This window comes from Delphinus delphis, chromosome 1, assembly GCF_949987515.2.
Source record: "Delphinus delphis chromosome 1, mDelDel1.2, whole genome shotgun sequence".
Classification (NCBI taxonomy): Eukaryota; Metazoa; Chordata; class Mammalia; order Artiodactyla; family Delphinidae; genus Delphinus; species Delphinus delphis.
Genome location: NC_082683.1, coordinates 160,035,762 through 160,054,904, shown reverse-complemented (window position 1 = coordinate 160,054,904; position 19,143 = coordinate 160,035,762). Strand labels below are relative to the sequence as shown.

At 39.0% G+C, this 19,143-nt stretch overlaps 2 pseudogenes; one reads left to right on the top strand and one right to left on the bottom strand.

Moving 5' to 3' along the window:
• Window positions 1–6,534: 6,534 nt before the first annotated feature.
• LOC132431315 (large ribosomal subunit protein eL21-like) lies at window positions 6,535–7,021 on the top strand (annotated as a pseudogene).
• Window positions 7,022–15,037: 8,016 nt separating this feature from the next.
• LOC132431253 (hypoxanthine-guanine phosphoribosyltransferase pseudogene) lies at window positions 15,038–15,536 on the bottom strand (annotated as a pseudogene).
• Window positions 15,537–19,143: the final 3,607 nt, after the last annotated feature.

Sequence of the window (19,143 nt, the reverse complement as noted above, 5' to 3'; positions counted from 1 at the left end):
ACGTAAAGACTGAAAGTGAGGGGATGGAAAAAGATATTCCATACAAATGGAAACCAAAAGAAAGCTGGAGTAGCAATTCTCATATCAGACAAAATAGACTTTAAAATAAAGACTATTAGAAGAGACAAAGAAGGACTCTACATAATGATCAAGGGATCAATCCAACAAGAAGATATAACAATTGTAAATATTTATGCACCCAACATAGGAGCACCTCAATACATAAGGCAAATACTAAGAGCCATAAAAGGGGAAATCGACAGTAACACATTCATAGTAGGGGACTTTAACACCCCACTTTCACCAATGGAAAAATCATCCAAAATGAAAATAAAGAAAGAAAGACAAGCTTTAAATGATACATTAAACAAGATGGACTTAATTGATATTTATAGGACACACCATCCAAAAACAACAGATTACACATTTTTCTTAAGTGCTCATGGAACATTCTCCAGGATAGATCATATCTTGGGTCACAAATCAAGACTTGCTAAATTTAAGAAAATTGAAATCGTATCAAGTATCTTTTCCGACCTCAACGCTATGAGACTAGATATCAATTACAGGAAAAGATCTGTAAAACATACAAACACATGGAGGCTAAACAATACACTACTTAATAACGAAGTGATCACTGAAGAAATCAAAGAGGAAATTAAAAAATACCTAGAAACAAATGACAATGGAGACATGACGACCCAAAACCTATGGGATGCAGCAAAAGCAGTTCTAAGAGGGAAGTTTACAGCAATATAATCCTACCTTAAGAAACAGGAAACATCTCGAATAAACAACCTAACCTTGCACCTAAAGCAATTAGAGACAGAAGAACAAAAAACTCCCAAAGTTAGCAGAGGAAAGAAATCATAAAAATCAGATCAGAAATAAATGAAAAAGAAATGAAGGAAATGATAGCAAAGATCAACAAAACTAAAAGCGAGTTATTTGACAAGACAAACAAAATTGATAAACCATTAGCCAGACTCATCAAGAAAAAAAGGGAGAAGACTCAATTCAATAGAATTAGAAATGAAAAAGGAGAAGTAACAACTGACACTGCAGAAATACAAAAGATCATGAGAGATTACTACAAGCAACTCTATGCCAATAAAATGGACAACCTGGAAGAAATGGACAAATTCTTAGAAATGCACAACCTGCCAAGATTGAATCAGGAAGAAATAGAAAATATGAACAGACCAATCACAAGCACTGAAATTGAAACTATGATTAAAAATCTTCCAACAAACAAAAGCCCAGGGCCAGATGGCTTCACAGGCGAATTGTATCAAACATTTAGAGAAGAGCTAACACGTATCCTTCTCAAACTCTTCCAAAATAGAGCAGAGGGAGGAACACTCCCAAACTCATTCTACGAGGCCACCATCACCCTGATACCAAAACCAGACAAGGATGTCACAAAAAAGAAAACTACAGGCCAATATCACTGATGAACATAGATGCAAAAATCCTCAACAAAATACTAGCAAACAGAATCCAACAGCATATTAAATGGATCATACACCATGATCAAGTGGGGTTTATTCCAGGAATGCAAGGATTCTTCAATATATGCAAATCAATCAATGTGATACACAATATTAACAAATTGAAGGAGAAAAACCATATGATCATCTCAATAGATGCAGAAAAAGCTTTCGACAAAATTCAACACCCATTTATGATAAAAAACCCTGCGGAAAGTAGGCATAGAGGGAACTTTCCTCAACATAATAAAGGCCATATATGACAAACCCACAGCCAACATTGTCCTCGATGGTGAAAAACTGAAAGCATTTCCACTAAGATCAGGAACAAGACAAGGTTGCCCACTCTCACCACTCTTATTCAATATAGTTTTGGAAGTTTTAGCCACAGCAATCAGAGAAGAAAAGGAAATGAAAGGAATCAAAATTGCAAAAGAAGAAGTAAAGCTGTCACTGTTTGCAAATGACATGATACTATACACAGAGAATCCTAAAGCTGCTACCAGAAAGCTACTAGAGCTAATCAATGAATTTGGTAAAGTAACAGGATACAAAATTAATGGACAGAAATCTCTTGCATTCCTATACACTAATGATGAAAAATCTGAAAGTGAAATCGAGAAAACACTCCCATTTACCATTGCAACAAAGAGAATAAAATATCTAGGAAGAAACCTACCTAGGGAGACAAAGGACCTGTATGCAGAAAATTATAAGACACTGATGAAAGAAATTAAAGATGATACAAATAGATGGAGAGATATACCATGTTCTTGGATTGGAAGAATCAACATTGTGAAAATGACTCTACTACCCAAAGCAATCTACAGATTCAATGCAATCCCTATCAAACTACCACTGGCATTTTTCACAGAAATGGAACAAAAAATGTCATAATTTGTATGGAAACACAAAAGACCCCAATAGCCAAAGCTATCTTGATATCGAAAAACGGAGCTGGAGGAATCAGGCTCCCTGACTTCAGACTTTACTACAAAGCTACAGTAATCAAGACAGTATGGTACTGGCACAAAAACAGAAAGATAGATCAATGGAACAGGATAGAAAGCCCAGTGATAAACCCATGTACATATGGTCACCTTATCTTTGATAAAGGAGGCAGGAATGTACAGTGGAGAAATGACAGCCTCTTCAATAAGTGGTGCTGGGAAAACTGGACAGGTACATGTAAAAGTACGAGATTACATCACTCCCTAACACCATACACAAAAATAAGCTCAAAATGGATTAAAGACCTAAATGTAAGGCCAGAAACTATCAAACTCTTAGAGGAAAACATAGGCAGAACACTCTATGACATAAATCACAGCAAGATCCTTTTTGACCCACCTCCTAGAGAAATGGAAATAAAAACAAAAATAAACAAATGGGACCTAATGAAACTTAAAAGCTTTTGCACAGCAAAGAAACCATAAACAAGACTAAAAGTCAACCCTCAGAATGGGAGAAAATATTTGCAAATGAAGCAACTGACAAAGGATTAATCTCCAAAATTTATAAGCAGCCCATGCAGCTTAATAACAAAAAAACAAACAACCCAGTCCAAGAATGGGCAGAAGACCTACATAGACACTTCTCCAAAGAAGATATCCAGACTGCCAACAAACACATGAAAGAATACTCAATATCACTAATCATTAGAGAAATGCACATCAAAACCACAATGAGATATCATCTCACACAAGTCAGGATGGCCATCATCAAAAAATCTAGAAACAATAAATGCTGGAGAGGTTGTGGAGAAAAGGGAACCCTCTTGCACTGTTGGTGGGAATGTAAATTGATACAGCCACTGTTGAGAACAGTAGGGAGGTTCCTAAAAAAACTACAAATAGAATTACCATATGACCCAGCAATCCCACTACTGGGCATACACCCTGAGAAAACCATAATTCAAAAAGAGTCATGTACCACAATGTTCATTGCAGCTCTATTTACAATAGCCCAGAGATGGAAACAACCTAAGTGTCCATCATCGGATGAATGGATAAAGAAGATGTGGCACATATATACAATGGAATATTACTCAGCCATAAAAAGAAACGAAATTGAGCTCTTTGTAATGAGGTGGATAGACATAGAGTCTGTCATACAGAGTGAAGTAAGTCAGAAAAAGAAAAACAAATACCGTATGCTAACACATATATATGGAATCTAAGGGGAAAAAAATGTCATGAAGAACCTAGGGGTAAGACAGGAATAAAGACACAGACCTACTAGAGAACGGACTTGAGGATATAGGGAGGGGGAAGGGTGAGCTGTGACAAAGCGAGAGAGAGGCATGGACATATATACACTACCAAACGTAAGGTAGATAGCTAGTGGGAAGCAGCCGCATAGCACAGGGAGATCAGCTCGGTGCTTTGTGACCGCCTGGAGGGGTGGAATAGGGAGGGTGGGAGGGAGGGAGACGCAGAGGCAAGAGATATGGGAACACATGTATATGTATAACTGATTCACTTTGTTATAAAGCAGAAACTAACACACCATTGTAAAGCAATTATACTCCAATAAAGATGTTAAAAAAAAATAGATGTAGGGCTTCGCTGGTGGCACAGTGCTTAAGAATCCACCTGCCAATGCAGGGGACACTGGTTCAATCCCTGGTCCGGGAAGATTACACATGCTGTGGAGCAACTAAGCCCGTGCATCACAACTACAGAGCCTGTGCTCTAGAGCCCATGAGCCACAACTACTGAGCCCATGAGCTACAACTACTGAGCCTGCATGCCACAACTACTGAAGCCCGCGTGCCTAGAGCCCGTGCTCCGCAACAAGAGAAGCCACCACAATGAGAAGCCTGTGCACCGCAACGAAGAGTAGCCCCCACTCGCCACAACTAGAGAAAGCCCACACACAACAACGAAGACCCAACTCAGACAAAAAAAAACCAAATAGATGTAAAGTAGATGAGGGTACTAACCATACAAATAGTTCAGGGAAAAGTGTCTAAACAGAGGAAGCAGCCAGTGCAAATGCTCTAGTGTTTGAGAAACAATAGGGCAGTCTGAAGTATTCCCAATACGCAGAGGCTACTGGGAAGATATTGTTAGGGAGGCATAGGTGTTAGATTCCCCATAAAGCTATATTACCAGCTATTGTATTCACTGTGAGCCAGGGGGAAGCTGACTTTTTGAGCAGGGAGCTGATATAATTTGATTCTATTTAATCAGATCACCCTGGAATTTTTAAAGGGCAGATTTATAAGGACAAGTACAAAATCAGGTGAAATCTATAAGGAAGCTTTTGCATATTCCAGGCAATCAATGATGGTAACTGAGAGGATTTATTGGAGGATTGAGGTGTGTATTTGAATAAATCATCAAGGATTGACATTGGCAGGTGAGAGGACCTTGGTCCTTGTCCTCTTTGAAGAAAGAATTCCACAAAGAAACACTGTATAGCAGGCACAGAGTTTATTGGCAGCGCAGTGAGTGCAAATAGAACAAAGATGCAGTTAATTTAGAGCAGAAGCAAAGCAGAAATACACACCCAGAGAAGAGTATGGGCATCCTACCTAATGAGGAGAGTGCCAGAGAGGTGATTTAAATCACTTATATAGGGTGGTTCTTCCCAGTCTTTGTTCTCCTCTGGCCAACTACATTGCTTCTTTGCCCACATATGACCTGTCCCAGTGCCCTGCCCGACACGTGTGCACATCTTTTAGCCAAGATGGATTCCAGCTCCAGGGCCTATGGGAGATTGATAGCACCTACTATGGCATAACGCCCTCTCCCTTTTTGACCACTGAGGAGTCTTTCTGTGCATGTGCAGTGAGGGAGGTCTCCTTGACCTCAGGAGTGCTAGATGTGGTCACCTTATCTCTTTACTCCAGCAGAGCTCAGCTTCTGCCACTAACTTTGTCCTTGAAAAGGACAAAGCTCCTTTGTGTCAGGGCAAACAAAGCTCCAATTCACTCCACTTGACAAACTCCAGCTTTTCAACCCAGTGACCCATCTACCTCCTACCGCAGGACGAAACCAAGTTTTTTGTCCTGAGCAACTAAAAAGATAGGTATGGGGAAAGTCATAGCTGATTTTAGGTTGAAGTGAGAGAAAGAGATCAGAAGTTCAGTTTTAGGCATGTTAAGTTTGAGAAGTTTCTCAGAGAGCCACGTGGAGATGTTCAGAAGGTATTTAGTATATAAATCTATACAAAGATCTATATATCCATGTAACTATGCACTTACTTACCTACCTACCTGTAAACCTATTTTTTTAAATTTTTAATTCAATTGTTTTACTTGATTATTCATTTTTTATTGCTATGTCTAATGAAACCTCTTATTTATTTTGTTTGTCTGATGCAAATTAATCAGGAATTGGCCAATTAAAAAACTTAACTTGGGAGATGCAAAGCTGACTGTTCCATTGAGATCAATGTTCACAGAAAGATTGTAAGCTAGAATAAATCCTCATTTGATATTTTAAAGATTATGTTAATGTACATTTTCTAGAAACTAAATTTCTTCCCATGGAACAAAAATAATTGGTAACATTAAATATTCAGATAGAGATATGTTGTATTTTCCTATGTAATTCAGTAATATATTCATGAGAGTGGTATAGATTTTAGAAATACCATCCAATATTCCAACTTTCAAAACTGTATCAATCTGTACTGAAGGAGACACTGGCTGAGTTACTGGTAGATTGGCTACCTGAATCAATCAGTATTTACTGTAGAAAAAAGACATATTAACAGTTTTTCAGCAACAGGTATCAAATACAGGGAATCAGATATTTATAAAATTGTTTAGGTACTAAAGAAATAAAAGCCAAAGGGAGAATTTGTAAGTTTCAGTTTTACTCATGAGTTTTTAGCCAGAGAATCGGTAAGATGCTGCTTCTCATCTCCCTGCTTCTTCACGACACCGTCACCATTACTATTCCTGACTTGCAGAGCCAAGGCAATGAAAAATGACCTAAAGTCGCTGGGGAAAAAACCCCAGAACCTCACTTTTAGAAAAGCATATACTTCTGGTCTTTTGGCGGGAACTGCCATCTTCCAGCAATTCACCAGAATGACCAAAACAAAGGGCAAGAGGAGAGGCACCTGTTATATGTTCTCTAGGCCTTTAGAAAACATGGATTTGTTCCTTTGGCCACATACTTGCAAATCTACAAGAAAGGTGATATTGTAGACATCAAGGGAATAGGCACTGTTCAAAAAGCAATGCCCCACAGATGTCACCATAGCAAATCTGGAAGAGTCTACGATGTTACCTGACCTGGAATGCTGTTGCCATTGTTGAAAAACAAACAAGTTAAGGGCAAGATTCTTGCCAAGAGAATTAATGTGTGATAAAGCATATTAAGCACTCTGAGAGCTGAGATACCTTCCTGAAACATGTGAAAGAAAGTGATCAGGAAGCAAAAGAGAAAGATTTTGGGGTTCAGTTGAAGCACCGGCGTGCTCCACCCAGAGAGGCACACTTCATGAGAACCAACAGAAAGGAGCCTGAGCTGTTGGAATCCATTCCCTGTGAATTCATGGCATGGCTGGTGTAAAGAAAATAAAGACCTGGATTGTAAAACAAACAAACAAAAACATGCACTTCTGCTCACCACTAGTACAGGAAGATTAATAGGACATCCACTTCCTTTCTACCTTCTGAACATCATGCAAGTTTATCTCATTGGTAGAACTTAAAATCCCATCCAGAAATCTGGAGGCAAGGGAATTGAGATATGTAATTCCCATGCTTACAGTCCTTCCACCAGAAGGGAGAGCACAGAAGGATTTTGGAACTGATGTCATTGCCAAAATTCCATTATTTCCCACAGTTCAACCCAATGACTTATATTTTAACTTTTGAACAATGGCAAAATCAACAATAGCATGTGTTGATCTATAATAACACAACCCATTCCTCATTTACATGGAGATGTCCTGAAACTCTCTTTTCAAGGTAGAGATACACAGTTGAATCAATCACTATATCCATCTCTGGGTGATGGTTATGTTTTTTTTTCTAATGAAAATATACTGTTCTATGATCATCAGAGATAAAATTATAAGGTAAAGGTCCACCAACACATCTTACATGTAATATTTAGGAAGAAAGGAAATAGTGGCTACTATATGCCACTTAAAATGAAAGGGAAGAGTGTGCCTAACTATTTCTAAATGCCTAAAACTAGTCATGAGATGTTGGTGCTTTTAATTTCATTTTTCCACTACCTAGTCCATCTCTTTCTTGTCTTCAAATCATTTTAGTTATTTATGATTATTTACTTGGTGGAAATTTCTTGGTAGCTCCGACTACATTAGATTCAGGGGTCTTCATTAATTAGACAAGGAAGTACAATGAAATATCCCTTGGAAATCTTCTGGATTCCAGATACACATCCCTTTATAACCATTACGTAGCAGGATCAATCACTCCAACCAGGGTAATAACACACACCATTGCCTGCTGGTTTCAGGGCCATGAAGCCCAAACTATCCAGTATGCAGTCTCAATGCTCAGATCAATCTAAATGCTTCCATATATATTCAGCTGAAATTTAAATGTGATACTTTTTCCTAATTAATGCTCTAAATTTCATGTAAGACTTAGCTATGCTCTAAATTCACTCACCTCTTAATTCTGGAACCAAAAGTATTAGATGGGTCTGGTTTTTAGAGACAGCTATCTTCTGCTACTATAAAAATATTTAAAAAACACTTAAGAGTGATCTGAAAAACTCATAAAAGCCTTTTAAAATCACATTTGGGCTGAAAATTTAAAGTTCCAAACTAGTAATTTCCCACTCACAGGCTATTGCATACTGACAAAATCAACCAGTCCATCATCAAGTCTTGTAGTGACTAATCCTTCATACTGTTTCTTTTGTAACAGCCAGTTCATCTCCCTAACTAAGGCTTGCCTTCAAAGGGCACATTATTAAGGCACACATGATAATTTAAAGAGTTATTTGCAATTTCATACTATGGAAAGCCAGTATATATTTTCCACTTAGGACCTTCCAAAACAACCTGCAGAGATGAAACAATTCCCAGCTGCCATTTTTGATGGTCAAGTTCTTGGAAACACTTTTGGTTCTCTATTCTATTTTATTCAAGTCTTGTAAAGAAGCCAAAAACTTCTTTAAGTACTTTAAGCAAAAAAAAAACTAATATAGAGAATTGATACTTACAAAACCGTTAGAATTTTTGGATGAGTGAAAGTCTCTAGATTCCTTTCTGGGTTTTTTAGTTGTGACTTAAATAATCAGAAATTTGCTCTTAGGAAACATTTATAAAATGATTGGAAATCCTCACTGATTACTGAGACTTCCCTGAATATTTATGGAGTTAAGGGAGAATAAGTTGCAGCCCCTGTAATGTGTGGTTATAGGGATTGCACAGAAGAGCAGGAAATAATTTCATTGAAATAAAAGGAAAAGGTAAAGAAGAGATCTCAACATAGACTCACAGCTGTCCGCCTCAGGGTTCTGATGTAACGTGACATGGAAAATATAATAAAGATTGTTGTATATTGATTCAGATCTTTATAGATATTTTCTAAACAAGACAATGTGAAAAATAGTTATTTAACCTTGGGAATGTTACAGCAAACTAGCAAACATTATCTCTCTCCTCCCATATCTTACAGTCTAGGGAGAAATACAGATGAGCAGGCAGAGTTACAACTGAATGTCTTAAGTGTATTGTTGGTGCAGAAATAGGAGAGTAATATTAGTTACTAAGAATAATTTTAAATTTAATTTTTAAAACCCTCAAATTGCTTTAGAAAGTATTGTATGTTTTTGTTTTTTCATCATATAAGTAGATTCTAAGGATTGACGCATATATCCTGGAATAAAATAGAGCCTAGAAATAAACTCATGCACTTATAGTCAATTAATCTACGACAAAGGAGACAAGAATAGGCAATGGAGAAAAGACAGTCTCCTCAGTAAGTGGTGCTGGTAAAAGTGGACAGCTACATGTAAAAGAATGAAATTAGAACACTCCCTAACTCCATACACAAAAATAAACTCAAAACTAATTAAAGATCTAAATGTAAGACCAGAAACCATAAAACTCCTAGAAGAAAATATAGGCAGAACACTCTTTGACATAAATCATAACAATATATTTTTGAATATGTCTCATAAGGCAAAAGAAGCAAAAACAAAAATAAACAAATAAGACCTAATTAAACTTAAAATTTTGCATGGCAAAGGAAACCATCAGCAAAACAAAAAGACAGCCTATTGAAAGGGATAAAATATTTGCAAATGATATGACTGATAAGAGGTTAATATCCAAAACATGTGAACAGCTCATAGAAGATTGAAAAATGGGCAGGAGACCTGAATAGACATTTTTCCAAAGAAGACATACAGATGGCCATCAGGCACATGATAAATGTTCAACATTGCTAATAATCAGGGAAATGCAAATCAAAACCACAATGAGATATCACCTCACACCTGTCAGGATGTCTATCATCAAAAAGACCACAAATAACAAATGTCGGCAAGGATGTGGAGAAAAAGGAACCCTTGTACTCTGTTGGTGGGAATGTAAATTGGTATAGCCACTGTGGAAACAGTATGGAGGTTCCTAAAAAACCTAAAAATACAACTATCATGTGATCCAGAAATTCCACTCCTGGGAATATATCCATAGAAAATGAAAACACTAATTTGAAAAGATACATGCACCCCAATGTTCATAACAGCATTTTTCACAATAGTCAATATATGGAAGTCACCTAAGTATTCATCAACAGATGAATGGATAAAGAAGATGTGGTATATACATGCAATGGAATAGTACTCAGCCATGAAAAAGAATGAAATTTTGCCATTTGCAACAACTTGGATGGATCTGGAGGGTATTGTGTTTAGTGAAATAAGTCAGACAGAGAAAGACACTGTATGTTATCACTCATATGTAGAATCTAAAAAATAAAACAAATGAATGAATATAACAAAAAAGATTCACAGGTATTGAGAACAAACAAATTAGTGGCTACTAGTGGAGAGAGGGAAGGGGGAAGGGGCAAGAAAAGGCAGCAGGTTAAGAGGTTGTGGTAGGTCACACAGCATCACCCTGATTTTTCCTGCAAGTTCTCAGACCTTCCCTGTGCTCTGTGGAGTCAGAGCCCTTTAACAAGACATTGATCACAGTTTCAAACCTTCAAATGCGAGAAAGATCCTGAAGGAATCACCTTTCAACTTCTGACTTCTTTGGGCCTATTATAGCTCTCACCTCTAAGTTTACAAGCCTGAAATTCCAACTGTATTGACAAATTTGAAATGTGGCTAGTGGGACAGAGCAATTTGGATGCTTTATTTTATCATAATAGCTTGAGTTAATTATAGATTGAATTAAATTAATTATAAACAGGCACATCTGGCTAGTGGTTGCCACACTGTACAGTCCACCTCTAGAGATCCGAAGAGGAGGAAGATGTTACTGCCTCTCCCCGGCTGTTCCTTGCTGCAGAGTCATTTGCTGGCCTGATCTGTTCATTCATTTGTAGGTATTTCCTGTGCTCATGCAGATGTGCTAGGCATTATGTGAGGCCCTGGGGACACTCAAACAGTAATGTGTACACCTAAGTCTTAGAGGAATTCCCAGCAGGGTGCCCACTTGTAAGCAGAGGTGAAGAGCATGGTCCAGTGTTCCTCTGCTAGACATATTCAGAGAGCAGGTACAAATGGGAGGGAGGTAAATTTCACTCTCCTTATGAGCCCATCCTTCTCACCCCTGACTCTGGAAGATCCAGGGATAGCAGGGGCAAAAGGCCCTAAGGAGGTAAATGACTTGTACAGTGAAAACTACCAAAGATTTCTCAAAGAATTAAAGGCAACACATTAATTGGAATGACATTCCATCTTCATACACTGGAAGACAATATTGTTGACATTTCCATACTACCCAAAGTGATGCACAGATTCATTTGCAACATCTATCAGAATTCCAATGTCATCTTAATAGAAATGGAAGGACATTCTTCAAATACATAGGGAACCACAAAAGGCCCCAAAGAGCCAAAACAATCTGGACAACAAAGAACAAAGATAGAGGTTTCACACTTCCTGACATCAAAACATTACAAAGTCACAGCAATCAAAACAGTATGGCACTGGCATAGAAATAGGCAGATAGACCTATGGACCAGAATAAAGAGCCCCCAGATAAACTGACACATACATGGCCAAATGATAATCGCCGAGGTTCTAAGATGACACCGTGGGAAAGAATAGTCTCTTCAAATATCAACAGAATGAAAAGGCAACATACAGAATGGGAGGGAATATTTGCAATCCTATATCTGAAAAAAAGTCTTATATACAAAACACACAAGAACGACTACAACTCAACTGCAAAAGGAAAAAAAAAAAGATTATTAACAAATATCCACTGGGAAGGCAGAGAGCAGATTACAAAGGTGAAACAAGCCAGGTTCCCAGACCTAAAGAAACCTCTAATTTAGGTGGGGAGACATAGAAAAATAAACTACATGCAAGGTTTTGTGTGCTGGGTCCACGTAATCATATATTTATTGAATCATTTATTCATTCAGCCAACATGAATGGAAACATCCCAGGCTCCCCGCTAGGGATATATAGTCTAGGGTGGCATACACTTCAGATGGAAGGTGCTATATACCAGAGTTGTGGTGGGCTCGCTGGATCTCATTCCAAAATTGCCTTGCAAAGCTCTCATGAAATCTTTTTTTTTTTTCCAGTTTTACAGCACACTTTTTAAAAAAATTTTTTTATTTCTTTTTAAATTTTACTGAAGTATGTGGAATTTAAAATAGGACAGGGACTTCCCTGGCTGTCCAGGGGTTAAGACTTTGCCTTCCAATGCAGGGAGTGTGGGTTCAATCCCTCTTTGGGGAGCTAAGATCCCACATGCCTCGGCGCCAAAAAACCAAAACATAAAACAGAAGCAATATTGCAATAAGTTCAATAAAGACTTAAAAAAAAATGGTCCACATCAAAAAATGTAAAAACAAAATAAAAATTCTTTGAAAATAAAATAAAATAGGACACAAATCAACATACCTATGAAACAAAAACAGACTCACAGATATAGAGAATAGACTTGTGGTTGCCAAGGGGGAGAGGGGTGGGGGAGGGAAGTATTGGGAGTCTGGGATTAGCAGAGGCAAGCTATTATATATAGGATGGATAAACAATAAGGTCCTATTGTATAGCACAGGGACTCTGGTGACAAACCATGATGGAAAAGCATATGAATATATTCTTTGTATATATATATATATATATATATATATATATATATATATATATATATATATATATATATATATATTCAGGATATTTGAATATAGTTCCCTGTGTGTGTGTAACTGAGTCACTTTGCTGTACAGAAGAAATGACCACTTCATTTATTTTTGCATAAGGGAAAATAGCATTCAACACAACTTACTGACCCAGACACTGGAGAGGAATGAATCCTCATTGGTTTGCACTGGAAGAGGCAGCTCTGGAGCTATGGTGTGGGAGAAAGAAGTGATAGAGCTGGAAGGGAGAAATCATTTCCATGCTGGAAACCTTAAGTGGGACTTCCCATCTTACTGACCACTGAATGTCCAAAGTGCTGGGTACTGAGTAATAATATTTGAGTAAATGAATAAATGAAAGAATATTCCCACAATCCCAAAGTATTCACTAAATAATCCTCATGCCAACTGTGACAACTGAGAAATGAGGGGGCCAAGAGGGAGGGCCTGGTCTAGCTGCTAAGCTACTTCGAGGTCTTACTCCTGTGAATTTGCTTCTCCTGGAGAACAACTGCCTGGCCACGCAGGGTGGTGCTGGAAAGTGGTAGTCTTTGCAATCTGGGGGGCAAGGCCATGTTTTTGTTCTGACTCTGTGAACTCCTGGCATGAGAAGCAGTCACTGTCTCTGTGCTGCCCTAGACAGATCGGAGCCCCTCTTTGGGATGCCTCGTGGAAGGCCGAGCTTAATGGAGATGACACTCTCACTCTCACTCTGTCCAATTAAAAATGCTGATTAATGAGCTCCCTGGGCTAACCGATAAGTGGATAAGATTCTAAGACCAAGGGTACTCCCTGGGGAGGTGACCTTTCTGGAGGATGTCATAAATTTGCATAACTGGGTCTACTTACTTTCTTGAGGGTTTGAGGGATTCTTGGCCAACCACTGAGCCATATCTGGAAGACTCCCCACATTCCACCTACTTCTTTCCCCCTGCCCGTCCCCTGTCCATCCACTCACTTGGTAGAGAAGATCTAGGTCACTCAAAATGAACTCAGGCACCTTCTAACCTTTCTTATCTGTCCCCTCACCCTCACCTCTCTTCTCTGCAGTAGTCAGTGCCTGCCTCTGGGCCCTTTGTCTCTTTCTCGCCCTCCTCCTCCAGGGAGCACAGGGCATCGATCATTCCCCTTCTCACCCTCAGTCCTTCTGCCCCACACACCTTCTCTTATCCCCACACTTCCATTGACCTTGCTGTCCCTGCCAGTTACCTCCTCTTTCTTTTTAAGTTCAAACTTTTTTTTTTCTGTTTAAAAAGCATTACGTGTATATTGGAGAAATTTGGAAAATGCAAAAAGGTATCAGAAAGAAAAGTCACCTATTATTCCACTACCATGAGACAACCACTTTTAAATTCATTAACAGTTCTGTTGATGCCTAAACTCTTGTGTGTCTGTGTGTGTGTGTGGGGGGTGTAGGTGTACAATATACATCTTCATAAAATTGGTGGCATGTTGCATTTACTATGTTATAATTTCCCATTTAACGTATCACGGACATTTTGTCATATGATGTGGCTAAAATATATATTTTGATGATTGCTATCTCAAAATGGCTGTATTTAACCAATCCTTATTAGATATTTAATGTTTTCTATTTTCTTTTATTTTCTTTTAAAGAGACAGCCTTCATTTTAAGGATTTTTACATTCAAGAATTCAAAAAGTAGTAGGTTTTTGGAATTTATTGATCTGCATTTAAAAGGAATTTTGACAAAGATTCACCGGAAATAATCTGAACAAGCAGGAAAATACAGTTAATATTACTGAAACCTACTAAAATAATTCCAGGACATATGGTTTATCCAACATAACAGCACCTCTAAGTGCTGTCACTGACATGAAACTTAATGCTTCCTACTCTTCTAAACACACAGTGGTATAATCAACAACATTCAATCACTTCTGTTCTTTTTTGAATAAATAAAAATTAAAATACCATTTAAAAAACTAATATATTCTTCTCTTTAAATGTCTCTCTCAGATATAATTTCAATATTTTTATTCAATAGTGATGTGGTTTAAGAGAATTTTCATTCACGAGTCCAACAACAATCCCCCCAAAGGGAACTGATCGTCCGTAGGCCCATAGTGCAAATAAGGAGTTCGGGACTACAGCAACTGACATTTCTAAAATACAAAACAGATAAAATTCTTAGAAGACACATGCACTAAGCTCTACTGAGCAACTGAAAACAGAACTGGAAGATTTAATAATTTTACTGGTGATTTCAATGGGACTCTAGATGTTGCCAAACTCAACTTAAACTCTCTTAGGCTTTGTATTTTGGTTTTCCAGTTTCACTAATAACACAAACATGATTCAAATCCCGGAAGTATTCATTATAGTCAAGGGCATATCCTACAACAAACTTGTCTGGAATTTCAAATCCATCAAAGTCTGGTCTATATCCAACACTTCGAGGGGTGATTTTCACCAGCAAGCTCACAATCTTGACCATCTTTGGATTAAGCTGCTTGACCAAGGAAAGCAAGGTTTGCGTCGTTTTACCAGCATCAATTATATCTTCAGCAATCATGACAGTCTTTCCAGTCAAAGTTGAGAGATCATCTCCACCAATTACTTTTAAGGCGCCTGTTGACCGGTCACTACAGTAGCTCTTCAGTCTGATAAAATCTACAGTCATAGGAATGGATCTATCACTATTTCTGTTCAGCGCTTTGATGTAATCCAGCAGGTGAGCAAAGAATTTATAGCCCCCCCTTGAGCACACAGAGGGCCACGATGTGATGGCCTCCCATCTCCTCCATCACATCTCAAGCCAGCCGTTCAGTCCTGTCCATGATTAGTCCATGAGGAATAAACACCTTTTCCAAATCCTCAGCATAATGATTAGGTATACAAAATAAATCTAGGTCATAACCTGGCTCGTCATCACTATTCACGACGCCGGGGCTGCAGGTCGCTATAACGCAGCCTGCTGGCACGAGGGCTGAGGGCAGCCTGGTGAGGAGACTGTATGTGGGAAAGCCAGAGGTCCATCTCAGAGCTCTTCCTAGTGTCTGCTATTTTCTGCCATCATAAATGTGTCCATCGTTTATTATTTATGCGAATAAATTCCTAGAAATATAATTATGTGGGTATGTCAACATTTTTAAGGCTTTCGATATTTTATCAGATTATGAGCCCAAAGATTTGCACAAATTTATATTCTCCCAGCTCTGTGTCTGTTTGCCTTTTCTGAGCATCCCCTGGGGATCCCCCTCCTCCCCAAACTGGGTCTTATCATTTAAAAAAGTAATTGCTCTCCCTGTGCTATACAGTAAAAGAATATGTAAAGAATGTATACATATGTATAACTGAGCCACTTTGCTGTACAGCAGTAATTAACACAACATTGTAAATCACCTATACTTCAATTAAAAAAAAATTGCTAATCTAGCAATGTTCTCTCTCTCCATGTTTTCACCACCTATTTATTTTTTATCTTTTGCAATCTGATTTCTGGCCTCACAGCTTTTCTAATCCAAAAATCTTTTCCAGACTTGATTCTTCTTGTTCCTTTGATTTGTTTTATTTTCTTGATCTCTGGAGGCTCTCTGTCCACGCAGCCTGGAGCCCTGAAGTTAGACATTCTGCTCTGGTCCCCACAGCCCTCTAGCAGGCTCCTTCCTGTCAGCCTTTCCCAGTGAGCTTGAACTTCTGGACTGTTGGGGCAGATTTTAATACACCCCTCATCTGGATGGATGGCTGGCTGGCTGGCTGGCTGGATGGATGGATGGGTGGATGGATGGATGGATGGATGATAAGTCTGCACCCTCTCCCCTGTCTCTGGCTTTTCCTACACCCTCTGTTTCCCTGCTCTGACTACGTATGCCCCCCGTGCCCCTCCACCACCAATACCAGTAGTCTCCTTCTCTGCCCCAGCTGGGGGCTCACATCTCTAGGGCTGACTTCCAACTTCACATCTCAATCCTGAATCATGGACAGTTTCCATGTCTGCTGAACATCTTCTTCTGAATGTCTGGCCACCTCATCAATTCTGTCAATAACTCATAACAAATTCTACGTCTCCCTCTTTCTCTAAGCCCCTCTTCTTTACTTCCTGTACTTCTGTTTGTGGCTAGAGCGACCATGACATACTTGACTCCTTTTCCCCTCTTTATCTCTTCCACCAATTGTCCACCAAGCCCCATAGGAGAACGTCTTCCTGGTGGGCTTCTCCATCTACAGCTCTCTTGCCAGTCTCACAGCCACTGCCTTAGCTCAGGTCTTCATCCTCCTTCTCTGGACAATCTCATTAGCTTCTTTCCTACGGGTCTCCTTCTCCTGATCTCTCTCCGCTCCAAATCAGCCCATGGCCCCAACGGTCACCAAAGGCTCTTACCAGAGCCATCTCCTTGAAACACTTCTGGTCAACTCAATTATCAGCTTAAAACTTTTCACTAGTCAGTAGTTCCTCACTGACTACAGAATACCAACCTCAACCTTTTCAGCCTATCTTATAAAAACACTTTGGATTTCAGTTCCAATCTTCACTCTTAGCCTTAACTCCCACCTCACCCAGCAAAGATCCATCTGATAGGGGCACCCACATTACAGGAACACGCTTTACCCTTCGCCACCTACATATCTTTGTTGATGTTATTCTTTCCACTTGGATTTGCCATGCTTCAGAGACCAGATTAAATCTTACATCTTCCAAAGAACATTCCTCATTCTTAAAAAATTTAAAAGTGACCCTTTATCCCTCTGAATCCTTACATCATTTACAGGTAACATACTTGGACCTTCTTATGTAGGTTTGTCTGGCACTGAGGAGGGATCCTGAGATGAAGGTTGAAGGGACTGGGATGAGTTGATCATGTTACCCTTATGTTACTCACTGCAAAATGCCTTAATAATGCTAACATTTACTGGACATTTACACGAGAAAGCATACTGCATGCATTGCCTTGTTTAACTTTCACAGTATATGAGGCAAACTGGTAGCTCAAAGATTTCTATATAGGAGGGGCTTCGGGGCTGCAATCTAACTGGAAGGGGGAGATGCCAAGTAAACAGGCTGTTTTTCACTTAGATTTCATACTGATTCAAGGTGGCTTTGGAGGATGCTCATGGCAGTTATGGAAGAGAGGGACTAAAACTTCCCAACCCACCACTTGGAGAGGCCAACTGGTAAGTTTTATTCTTATCCCCATTGCACAAATGAGGAAACTGATGCTTAGAGAGGTTGAGTGACTTGCCCAAGGTCACACAGCTGACCCAGGTTGGAGTTGAGCCTTGAGCCCAGTCCTGTTTTTTTTTTAACATCTTTATTAGAGTATAATTGCTTTACAATGGTATGTTAGTTTCTGCTTTATAACAAAGTGAATCAGTTATACATATACATATGTTCCCATATCTCTTCCCTCTTGCGTCTCCCTCCCTCCCACCCTCCTTATCCCACCCCTCCAGGCGGTCACAAAGCACCGAGCTGATCTCCCTGTGCTATGCGGCTGCTTCCCACTAGCTATCTACCTTACGTTTGGTAGTGTATATATGTCCATGTCTCTCTCTCGCTTTGTCACAGCTCACCCTTCCCCCTCCCTATATCCTCAAGTCCGTTCTCTAGTAGGTCTGTGTCTTTATTCCTGTCTTACCCCTAGGTTCTTCATGACTTTTTTTCCCCTTAAATTCCATATATATGTGTTAGCATATGGTATTTGTCTCTCTCTTTCTGACTTACTTCACTCTGTATGACAGACTCTAGGTCTATCCACCTCATTACAAATAGCTCAATTTCATTTCTTTTTATGGCTGAGTAATATTCCATTGTATATATGTGCCACATCTTCTTTATCCATTCATCCGATGATGGACACTTAGGTTGTTTCCATCTCCTGGCTACTGTAAATAGAGCTGCAATGAACATTTTGGTACGTGACTCTTTTAGAATAATGGTTTTCTCAAGGTATATGCCCAGTAGTGGGATTGCTGGGTCATATGGTAGTTTTATTTGTAGTTTTTTTAAGGAACCTCCATACTGTTCTCCATAGTGGCTGTATCAATTCACATTCCCACCAGCAGTGCAAGAGTGTTCCTTTTCTCCACACCCTCTCCAGCAGTTATTGTTTGTAGATTTTTTGATGATGGCCATTCTGACTGGTGTGAGATGATATCTCATTGTAGTTTTGATTTGCATTTCTCTAATGATTAATGATGTTGAGCATTCTTTCATGTGTTTGTTGGCAATCTGTATATCTTCTTTGGAGAAATATCTATTTGGGTCTTCTGCCCATTTTTGCATTGGGTGGTTTGTTTTCTTGTTATTGAGCTGCATGAGCTGCTTATAAATTTTGGAGATTAATCCTTTGTCAGTTGCTTCACTTGCAAATATTTTCTCCCATTCTGAGGGTTGTCTTTTGGTCTTGTTTA